The 10,902-nt window shown below is 36.9% G+C and overlaps 1 long non-coding RNA gene across 1 annotated transcript in view; it reads left to right on the plus strand.

Moving 5' to 3' along the window:
- Window positions 1–9,985, plus strand: part of LOC131576644 (uncharacterized) — a 98,007-nt gene extending 88,022 nt beyond the window's left edge. Inside the window, exons 4-5 of the long non-coding RNA XR_009277024.1 lie at window positions 7,366–7,412; window positions 9,736–9,985. This is a non-coding gene — a long non-coding RNA (uncharacterized LOC131576644). The remainder of the gene's footprint in view (window positions 1–7,365; window positions 7,413–9,735) is intronic.
- Window positions 9,986–10,902: the final 917 nt, after the last annotated feature.

Genomic DNA, 10,902 nt, shown 5'->3' on the forward strand with positions numbered 1-10,902 from the left:
TAATAGAGTGCCAGCATCTAGGATGCAAGCTATTGTTCTCTAGAAACCCTTGGATAAATTATGAGACATGAATGCCTCTCACTGAGATTTTGCAAACAAGAAGAAAAAATTAATGGCCATCATTGGCTGTATGTTTTCAGCAAAATATGCTCCAGGGTATACTGACATTTGTCAATTAACAATTAATCACCCTGGAACACTATGTGTGGACAAAGAAGGATTACAGCATTCCCACAGTATAGCTGTTGGAGAAAACTTAAATTATCTATATTATTCTAAATTATCAGAGATGTGAAAGGAAGGGTTTATCCTGCTTCTCTTCAAAATAAGTGCTTTAAGATGACTCACATTTTCATCCACAACTTTCTAGAAAGACACTCCAGCCCCCTTTCATCATCCTATTTTGTAATCAACGGCTTTGTGTTTTGTATATAGGATTCAGGCATCTTGGGACAGTATTGCTGTAAATCTTGATGGATGACAGAACATCAAATGAATTGCTCTAAATATTAAGTGTCTGTTTTCTGGCACTGCTGAAGAAATTTAGCAGTCATATAAAATGAGATGGCAAAGTTTAAGTAATATGATAGTAATAAATGAAATCTGAGGGTTAAGTGAATAATAGCCACACTTAGTTTTGTTGCTGAACTTTGGTTTCCCAGACCAAGAAAGTGAAGTGAACTACAGACAGAGAGAAATCTTTCCAGCATGGCAGTGTGTTGTCTCACATCACACTGGATTAGTTTCTTTCTTCTCTGGGGTTTAGAATTTATGATTCAGAAGGGTTTTGCAGTCCTATATTTTTCTATTCCTTTCATTCTTTCTTTAAAGAAAACAAAGACTCTTTTCATTTTAGATAAATTACTTATAAATAAGCCTCAAACACAGCTCTTTATTGTAGGCTGTTGTATAAAACTCGACCGATATTCAAACATTTTGACCACTTAGGGCTCATACTAATTTTCAGTTGCCAAGACTTTTTAAAATTAAACTCTGCATGTGCTTTAGTGTAATATTTGGCAGGGATCTTCTGGTGTTCAGGATGTGATTTAGATGCACAGGTTTAAAAACTGAGATGATGTGTGTGCTAGTGTAGATAAATGTATCTTTAGCTTTGAGCACCTACGTAGTCGATCTATTTTCAAGTCTCGTGCCTAAGACTAAGGCTGTATTTATGTGGAATAAACAATAACTTTGTTAGAATGGGGGTCTGTGTCACAAGAATGCATGTAGCCTACACCAGCCATAAAATGACACATCATTTGCTTCAAAATATTGTATTTAGTGTTTTCTCTGAAATGTTTATGACATATCTTGCCTTGGGGCTTTTTCTTCTGCTTTCCCACTCACTTGGTAAATTCCTCTTCTCTGAGCCCACCTTCTGTCAAACCCATTATTTGGGAATGTCACTAGAATACTGACATAAGAGGGAGGTGGGAAGCTGACATATGAGACTCCATGTACAGCAAGTCTCTGTTGCTCATCTGTGATAGGAACCTGAGACAGAAACAATAGAAACTCTCTCTTTTGAAAAGGATAGAATCAGTTCACGTGAAAGGGATTAACCACTAATTCCAGACTTGTGACAATATATTTTATTGTACCCATAATTCTACACAAAGATTTGGGGTTGATTCACAGCACATTTATAACTCTCTCAAGCTCTGTGGGTTCCAGTGACTTCGTCTTATTTCAGATTTGATCTCTGTTCTTTAATCTGTTACACCAGTTTTACATTAATGAATCAAACCCTAATTCTGAAATGATATCTGCCATCTTTTCATTCTACTGTACATCACCTGGCAGCTGCATGTGTAGTTGCCACATAATTTACACTTTGCAGGTGTCGGTAACTCCATGTCAGAAAACAGAAAGATGCATGGATGTATTTGGTAATTGCTGTGTTACTAACAGGGTAATTGCACACTTATTTCTCTCTACAAATTACATGGTAGTCACACTCAGAATTATCATTAAAGACGTCTTCAATAGTTGCCAGTAAATAATTGCTTTTTAATTACAATATAATTACATGCTTATTACTGTCTGGTAGAATAAAGCATTACTTGATTTTGTATACTTTGTGCCATTGTCACAGCAGCCAAAGGTCTGTGGATGTCATTCACATGAGCACTGTCAGTGGCAACACACCAAAATTTTTGAAAGTGTGTTTATCTGAGAACAGGAAAGGGCTATCTCTAAAGAGGTGATACTACTCTTTGAGGAATCAGTTTATACTGTTATCAAAGTAACTCCCAGTTAAGGTTAAGTCTGCCATGGTTTTCAAGTGTTGTTGTGACTCCTCTGTTTTAAATTGACAGGAATGGTGTCCATGGGTGCCCAAAGCTCCAAATAATTGTGTGTCACTTTCCCACTGGCAGTGGTGAACTCTCACCCATTAATTTACTCTAAGCTACCCTACAATAGACTGGCTACGAATTCAAGAACCAAAGTAGTATAAAGTTCCTAAGCAGTGGGGAGCAGCAGAATATTCAAAAGATAGACCTGTTTTAAGGGAGGTCCACTCAAATGAATCCAGGAAATTGGACAGAATCTGTATATGTGCCATACCAGTAGCAAGACTACTCCAGATCTCATGAAGAAACAAGACTTTCAAGTTATGCTAAATTTTCTAAACTTTCTCAGCCAGGGGTACTTTCCTCACTGAGCCTGGCCTGGATGAGCTACAATCTTTTAGCTACAGCATCCCCTTACAAAGAATCACAGACTTGCTGAGGTATAGGTAAGAATGACTAAGTATTTTACTGTAAGATTTTAGAGTCTGGTTTATTGCAAATACAATAAGAAAATTACATGAGGTTCAATTAATCATCAGGATTTGGATAGCCTGAGTCTGCAGAGTGTTAATCACATTTTAAATAAATAGGCAGCATTTTCAGCCACTTAGAGCATGCTGTGCTGTTCAACATCCTTTACAAATGAATGAAATTCTTCCTGTAATTCTGTCTAGAACAAACTAAGCAGAACCAGGCACTGAAAAAGCTCAGTCTCTGTTTTGACTTCTAAGGTGTAAAAAGCCTTTCTGTTTGCTAGTTTTTCATCCTCCCTAGTGGCACTTTCAGGCAGTGCTTATTCTTATATATTGCCGCTTTCAATAATGTTCTGATTTGCAGATAATGGGGAAAATATTTCCTATATCAAGCTTCAACCTGAATCTGATCTTTCATACAGGCAGAAAAAGAACTGATTAAATGTAATGGAGATGTAAAAATTTCAGCTAATCATGGATATTGAAATGAGATAAATACTTTCAGTTAACCTTCAGCTACATTTTCATAAAATCCTACCAGTATTCCACTTTACCAACATCTTCACTCTCAAGAATAGTTTATATCTTGCTCACAAATTATCTTATCAATAGATAAAGTTGAAATGCAAAGAGCAGTCAACAGCTACTGTGAACCGAATCACTAAAACCATTATCATTTTCACATACTCCTTTGATTTCAGTTCATTTAAATCTATTTTTAAGGACTGGCAAAATAACAGTAGGCTAAAATAATAAATTTCTTTGTTCTTAACTAATAATACATTTTTCTTTTTAGGTCAGAATTTACAAAAGGATTTAGAATGCATGACATGTTGGCAGTCTTAATTTTCAGGGACTTCCTTTTTAATCTAAAGTATTGCACTTTAGTTTTGAAACTGAATTGTTGGGGTAGAGAACAAACCGCAGACCACTCAGTGGTATTGCAAATAATTCAAAGGGAAATGCAGTGTTTGAAAGCAGTGTCATTTGCTAAAGGGCATTTGCTGGCAGACAGAAACATGGACAGAACTACTGTCTCAGATGAATTCTGCAGCACAAAAAAGTCTCATCTGTACTGGGATTTAGAAATTAATGACCTTCTAGTGAAATAGTATATTAAGATTTGAGTGTTTAACAAAACAAGGAACTGCTGGACTGCGAGTATTCTCAGAAGCCAATATCAACTGGGCAAAACAATGCTTTCTTCATCGACTTTGGGAGGCCTAGCATAATTTCCCTGGAGTGTATGCTATCTATATACTGAAAGCTTTCACTTTTTGCCTTTCTAGTGCTGAAAACCTGTTTTGATTATTTTTCTGTGACCCATCCCCTTCATAAACAAAAATAAATCTGCATCATGGTTTCCATAAGCTTAGAGGAGTTAGCAGGAGATTCTGACTACTGGTAGGGAGAGAAGAATAGTCACAGAAGCCCCCCAATTCAGCATTACGCCTCCACTTAGAGGCTACATGATCATACACACCACATTCTTTGAACTAACTTTTTCACCTTCAAAGTTTTTGCTGAAGCAGCAATATTCTGTCAAGAGCACTGAAGCAGAGGAGTGTTATATAGAGTGGAGAGAAGCAGTAGCTGATCTGGAAAAAGGACCATTTCGACTTGATGCATTCATCCCCAAAAAAATCAAGGAAGATTTTCATTCACCATACTCTTGATTCATGCATGCTCCATTACTGGAATAATTGAACCTGGAGTAGTTCCACTAATGAAAAAAACATAAAATCAAAATACAGGAGGAAATCAAAGAAGATGGAAAAATTTGGTGAGCTAGGGATAAAGGATATGAAGCAGTGGGTTTGCAGCCTGTTTCTGTCTTACATTTCAGTGATTTTAATAAATTATATAAGGTTTCAGTATTTTAGGAGGCCAGGTACAACACAGGAATAGCAATCCTTCCTCTGTTTCCCTTTTCCACTGTGTCTGTTTAGCCTGTCAGTTGTCTGACACATGGGCTCACCTCAGTGTCTGTTTACAGCATTCCAGTTTTGATGGGGGTGTCTGCCTGACACTCATAATTGATGGTACTAACACAAATCAGAAGTCTTTTGCATGGACCTTTCCTGTGTGGCCAGGATTTACAAGTGATTATACATGGCAAACACAGTGTGTTACCCCCTTGCTCCCTCTCCACATAACCTTTGTTTCCTCTTTCTGTTCATTTGATGAACCATCTTACCATGCACTTTTAAGCCTCCTTTTTTAACTGTATTTTGATTTAATCCCTTTGTGCCTCTGAACATGACTATAGGCTCAGTGTTTCCTGAACTTTTTATGCATGTAGAACTGATGTTTTACAGATACCCTTATCTAAGCATAATATTTTATAAGCTTTCCTAAAGCCTCATTAAATGAAAAAAAAAAAAAAAAAGGAGCAACATATAATTAAGCTAGTGTCATGTATAAAGTGGGTTTGGGCTTTTCTATTAAGAATAATAGAGAATATTGTTTATTTAACAGTGACTGTGTGCTGTGTCTGTGCATGGTTTGGACAGAAAGGCTCAGAAGGAAAGAATATTCTGAAGAAAGTTGGAGCTATCTGCAAAATACTGAAGTAGTGCTGCTTGTACCTGTTTTATTTGTCATTTTATGAGAGGAAGTTGAAAATGCAGCTGGAGATGAAGAGTAGCAGGAAAAAGAGAGGGGTATGAGTAAAGCTAAAAAGGTGGAAAAGTCTGAAAAAATGTATGAGAAGCAGCTAGTTTGGTAGCTGGTATTGTCTGAGTAATGGGAGGCAAGAGAATAGATGGGAAAAACTGGAGGTGAGGATGAGTGGTTTTATTTTTAATTGGATGAGGAATCCAGGAGTAAGGTGCCAGCAAGGGACACTCAGGCAGTCATTTACTTTCAGCATTTTCTTCCATCTCTTTCAAAAGCTACCCATCTTGACCAGATATTCAGAATTTCTTTTACAGGCATTGTCACAAAGACACATATGGTCACTTGTCTATAAATTGAGGCTTGTCATGATATTTTGCTCTAACTGTGGATTTGGACACTACAGAGGAAAAAGACATGTTGCATGCACACACTGTACAGAAAAATCTGGAAACAAACAACTATAAGATGACTAACAAAGAGTTTTATATCCTACCCAGAAAGACAGAATGATTTCAGGTTGACAGAATTATTTGATTTTTATTATAACATGTCTCTGAACTGTGTTGTGACTAATGATTTGAAAAGTTAACATTTGTATTTGAATGAGTGGACATGGGTAGGCATGAGAAAGAATACACTCTCTACTAGCAAATCATTTTTATATTAGTCAAAGCAAAAGCTTCACAGCAAATGTATGTAAATCACTAACTTTCAGGGCACCGAAGGGAATGTACTTCATGCTATAACTTAAATACTAATGAAATCAAGTGAAAATGATAGTCATTAGTCAGCTGTGCCTTGATAGGGTTCCCTGTGGACTGATACAAATTCACCATTAGAAATGGATTCTCTCACAGTCCACAGTGAGCATTTAATCCCTCTGTAAAGCAGATTTAAATTTGATGTTTAATATGTCGGTTTTTCATTTCAGTTCTCTTATGTTTCCATATTTGCAGCTTGTGTTTAATCTTTTTTAAGTCACTCTAAGTTTTTTATCTGCATTCTCTTGGTTTTATGTGCATATTATTGGCCTATGTGAATCATACAGCCACAGGTATTAATGATAATCAGTGAAAGTGAACTAATTAGCACACAGCTCAATATAATGATGTCTCTTACAAGCCAAATGACCCACTTTGGTTTCAGTTCATAAAAGGGAAGTGTTTTAGGGGTAGCATCTTGAAAAGCCTCCAAGAAAAGAAAAACCATGAACATTTTTCATCTCCTTCCATACAGAAAAATAATTTAAAATTCTTTTTGCAGCACCTGATTCTGACAGATTATTTGAAAATAAATAAACAGAGGCTCACATGTCCATGTATACAGACACACACACCAGAAATCTTAGCTGAGATCATTTGAGATGAATAAGTGAGATTCTTTCCAACATTCTTGCGGGTCAAGTCTTGCTGCCTGGAGCTGGGAGTATATCCTGCCCACTCTAATTTTGTCCTAATGCTAGCTCCTCATTCCCTCACATTTTGTCAGATTTGCATAGGAAACGCCAGTGGACCAGCATCAAGCCTTGATTTGAACAGTATCTTTCTTAGAGAAACCTCACACTTAAAGGAGAAGAAACCTTTCTCTGCATAGGAAAAAAATAATATGAGTATGTAAAATTTGTAATATTTTTTAGGATTATTGTATTATCTCCAGGGTTTCTTGACTTACTACCACATCTAATAATATTTAGTATTACAGCATTGCCAGACTATGAAAGAAACAAAGCACAGTATCTCATGTGCACTCTGTACTTTTAAAGTTGGAAGGGAAATCTCTAGGAGTAATGAGCATTACTCTGGGCTGTGTGTTTTGCAACATTATAAATTATAAATCATAATGCTATGCAAAACCAAACCAGAGAATGAGCTCAAGCAGAGATTACTAATTGTCTAGATTCCTAATAGCCTGCATGTTCCCTGCTAGTCAGCACTTTCCAGTAGAAAAATCAGACTTGGCTATATCATTCCCAACAGGCAATGTGGACGAGTCTGCACAAGATATGGTTCTCCAAACTTCCAGGGTAAGTTCAAGCCCTAAAATGGCCTTCCATACTCTCATTTTATCCATCATGTGCCCTTCTTTCATGATCCCCCCTGCCTTTCCATTCCATGAAACGGAACCTTTTCCTAGTTCATTTAAAAGAGATGTACATTTATTTTCAATCAGTCTTTATACAAATCCTCCAAATTCTTAAAAACTTATAACAAAGCCTTTTGGTACTGGATTTGAAGCAAACCATGATGGTGTTGATGTTGAAGACACCTTTGTGGCAGACAGATGTACAATAGTTGTCTGCTTCTCTCATGAGCACACACACCTAACCACACCCTGCCTTGCAGGCAGGTGTTGAAGTGCTGCTCTCCTGTTCCTTTTTGATGGTGTCCAGTCTCTGGTGATGATACAAGAAAGTTGGTGGAACTTACTTTCTTCCTAGAAAGCAAAATTTTACCTCCTCTTTGGTTTGCATTTTCAGTCTGGTTATCAGCCAAGAGTATTATTGGTTTCATCAAGCTCTGGTCAGTAGTTCCCCAATCCTGCTTTACATTACATTTTACATGTAAAATTTACATTTACATACAGTTTGAAATGACAGTACTGAACAGGAATTAAGTTGATTCCTACTTCTGTATCATAGCAAGATAAATAATTGGAAAGCACCTCCATACAAAAGTCTTTCAATTGGTGGGTCTGAACTTCCCCATCACAGGAAAAATAGACAGCTTCTGTGTAAATCTTTTCTTTTAGATATTTTGGATTGAATTTCAAAAAAGTCTGCCTTTTAATCTAGAAGATATGCTGTGCAAAGTTATAAACTTTTGACTTTTTCCTCTTGCTACTAAAAACCTTAGCTAAGAACAGAACACAATTTGCATATAAACTCCAATCAGAGTTCACAGGCAAAGAGAACACAAATCAGGCAGTTTTCAGCACAACTCTGATTCATACAAAAGTGGATAAAAATCTGTGGGCTTGACATGTGATTCCACCTTCCCATCCCAAAGTTACCATTGTGGCTGTGCTATGCAGTCTGTCATCTCTCTTCCTCAGGGCTCCATCTCCACAGTGTTTTTTTCCCACTCTTATCTTTCACAGTGGTCTGGCCTCTGCCCTGAGGAGTGCTGGTAGGTGGGAAAACATAGGGTGAGGGAGAGCAGTGAATGCTTTCAAAAACATGATGAATGTGCCACTTATGTTCAGTTTACAATTTAGCAATGTTGAGGCTAAGTATGCCATTTTATGACATATTTTGTTTTCACAGTTGCTAAGCAGGGGGTGAAGTGAAATTAGTAACCTACCCTCTAAATCCAAAAAAAAATCACAAAAGCAAACCTAAATTTTTTTTGATGTAACTGCCCTTTGTAATAAGTTTGGAACTGCTGTCTAATAATTCATGCTGGCCTGACATTAGTTTGTTTTCTGGATGAATGTGTTGGTCTAATTCCAAAGGCATCTGCCTGCAAAAATACACAGAAAAGAGAAGACTGTATTAAATTTAGCCAGTGCTTAGCAAATACTTGAGGGGGGATTCATTAGGTCAGATTCTGGTTCAGGGTTGTGAATCTCCTGGACTTAAAAGACTGGTTTGACTGCTAAGGCTCGAAGCCCAGGAACAAACTGTAGGAACTAATGACAACTAAGCACTAAGGAGTGCCAACAACAATTCTTTCTACAGACAAAGATATCAGGTTTTTGAAGTGTCCAATTCCTGCTTTGGCTATGTTAAAAATTTAGTTTAGGGAACCTGAAACCAGCAGAGAAGAAAGCTTCTGTTTTTTGTTTTTGTTTTTGTTTTTTTGGAAAATAATAATAAAAAAAATACCTATTGATCTATTAAAACTCCAAGGCACTTGGAAAAAAAAAAAAAATAAATAAAAGCTTTGTTGCTACCAATGACATATATACATTTTGTTTCAAGAGGGCTTCCAGATGGAAGAAATGCAGGTTTCTGAACTTACTTCAACCTATAGATAAGTATGCCTCTTGATACTTGATACTTTGATGCAGGGAACTTTAAAATGTCATCATTTTGAACATTATAGAATAATAACATAATATAGATCAAAATGCACTATTTTTTTAACAACTAAGGGTTCAGTTTTGATGCAATTACTTTTCATACTTTTTAAAGAAAGCCCTGATGGTTAAAAATTCCAGTAAAATGGAGAAATAAAAAGAAATGGAATAATAGAACAGGCTAATTTTCCAAGGCCAGGTATAAAACCTAGATTAGATTGTGACCTTTTTTTTATGCCTAGCTTATCTACAGTGATGAAAATATTACTCCTCAGCGTCAGTTACTTTTCACAGCATCTCCCATTTACTTAAATCTCCCATTTATTTAGAGCCATAGTGTCCAGAATGGGTCCTTCATGGAGATTTGGTCTTCCCAGCCTCACACACCTCAGATAAACTGGAGCAGCAGTAAAAGAGACTGACAAGAAGCTACAGAAACCACATGGACACCTAGAAACAAGTGCTGATGCTGAGGTTTTCTGAAAAGAAGTTTATGGCCTCTAGAAGATCTCTGCCAATAAATTTTAAGTGACAAGGTACAAGGGCTATGTCTTTGGCCTTTTTCACAGATAGAACAGGTTCTCCTCCTGCCTGTGCTCAATAAAAATGTGGAGAAAAGTCTGATGGAAAAAATTCTCAGGAATCATCTGTAAAATGCTCTCTACTTTCTTTTCTTTCTCCCCCCAGGCACTGTACACAGTCTGAAATCAGAATTTACTGCCATTTTGCTGATGATTCAAGAGGCAGTGACCTTCTTTCCCAGAAAAATAATGAGTCATCAGCACAAAGCACAGTAAAACATGGTCTTTGAGTGGCCCTTTTTCCATGTCTGCCTATTTATCTAAGAACTGTGAAATACATCATGAGCATTAATGGCTATAAATTAGGTGGCAGAAGGTGGGTTGATATTTCTAATCCAGAACAGGTTCCTGATGTATTCAGTGAGATCAGCTCTATTTTAACTCTACTACCTTTTAGTGTGTTTATTTAGCTGATGAAGACCCGCTAGCTTAGCAACATTTAGCAATGTGTTCGAGGTCCTGTGTGAACATGGTGGCAAATTCAACAATGAACACAGAGATTTTAACTCCCACACCTCTGCTTCAGATACATTTTCTCCGAATTTTCCATGGATGTTACCCGGACGACTCATAGGAAGCAGATGTTTTTGTTGAAAATGCCACTTTTCTGGCAACGACATTTCAATGTGATGGTTATTTGAATAGCACAAATGACCTCCCTGTACATTTGTTGTATCTGCTTGAGAATTTTCTTTCTGAGTTTTAGCTTGTAATTGTATTTTAAGGGCCGCTTCTGGCACCATTCATATAGCACAACAGCTATTAATTCTGCCTACCTTGATTTTCTTTTTCTCTTCCTTTTAACGAGTTTTTCACAAACTTTTATCAGCACAGATGAGGCCAGTGAACATACCAAATATAAAATGGATCTGTGAGACTCACTCATTAGACACATTTTATTTAAATGAGGGTGCA

Source organism: Poecile atricapillus, chromosome 2 (assembly GCF_030490865.1).
Source record: "Poecile atricapillus isolate bPoeAtr1 chromosome 2, bPoeAtr1.hap1, whole genome shotgun sequence".
Lineage (NCBI taxonomy): Eukaryota > Metazoa > Chordata > Aves > Passeriformes > Paridae > Poecile > Poecile atricapillus.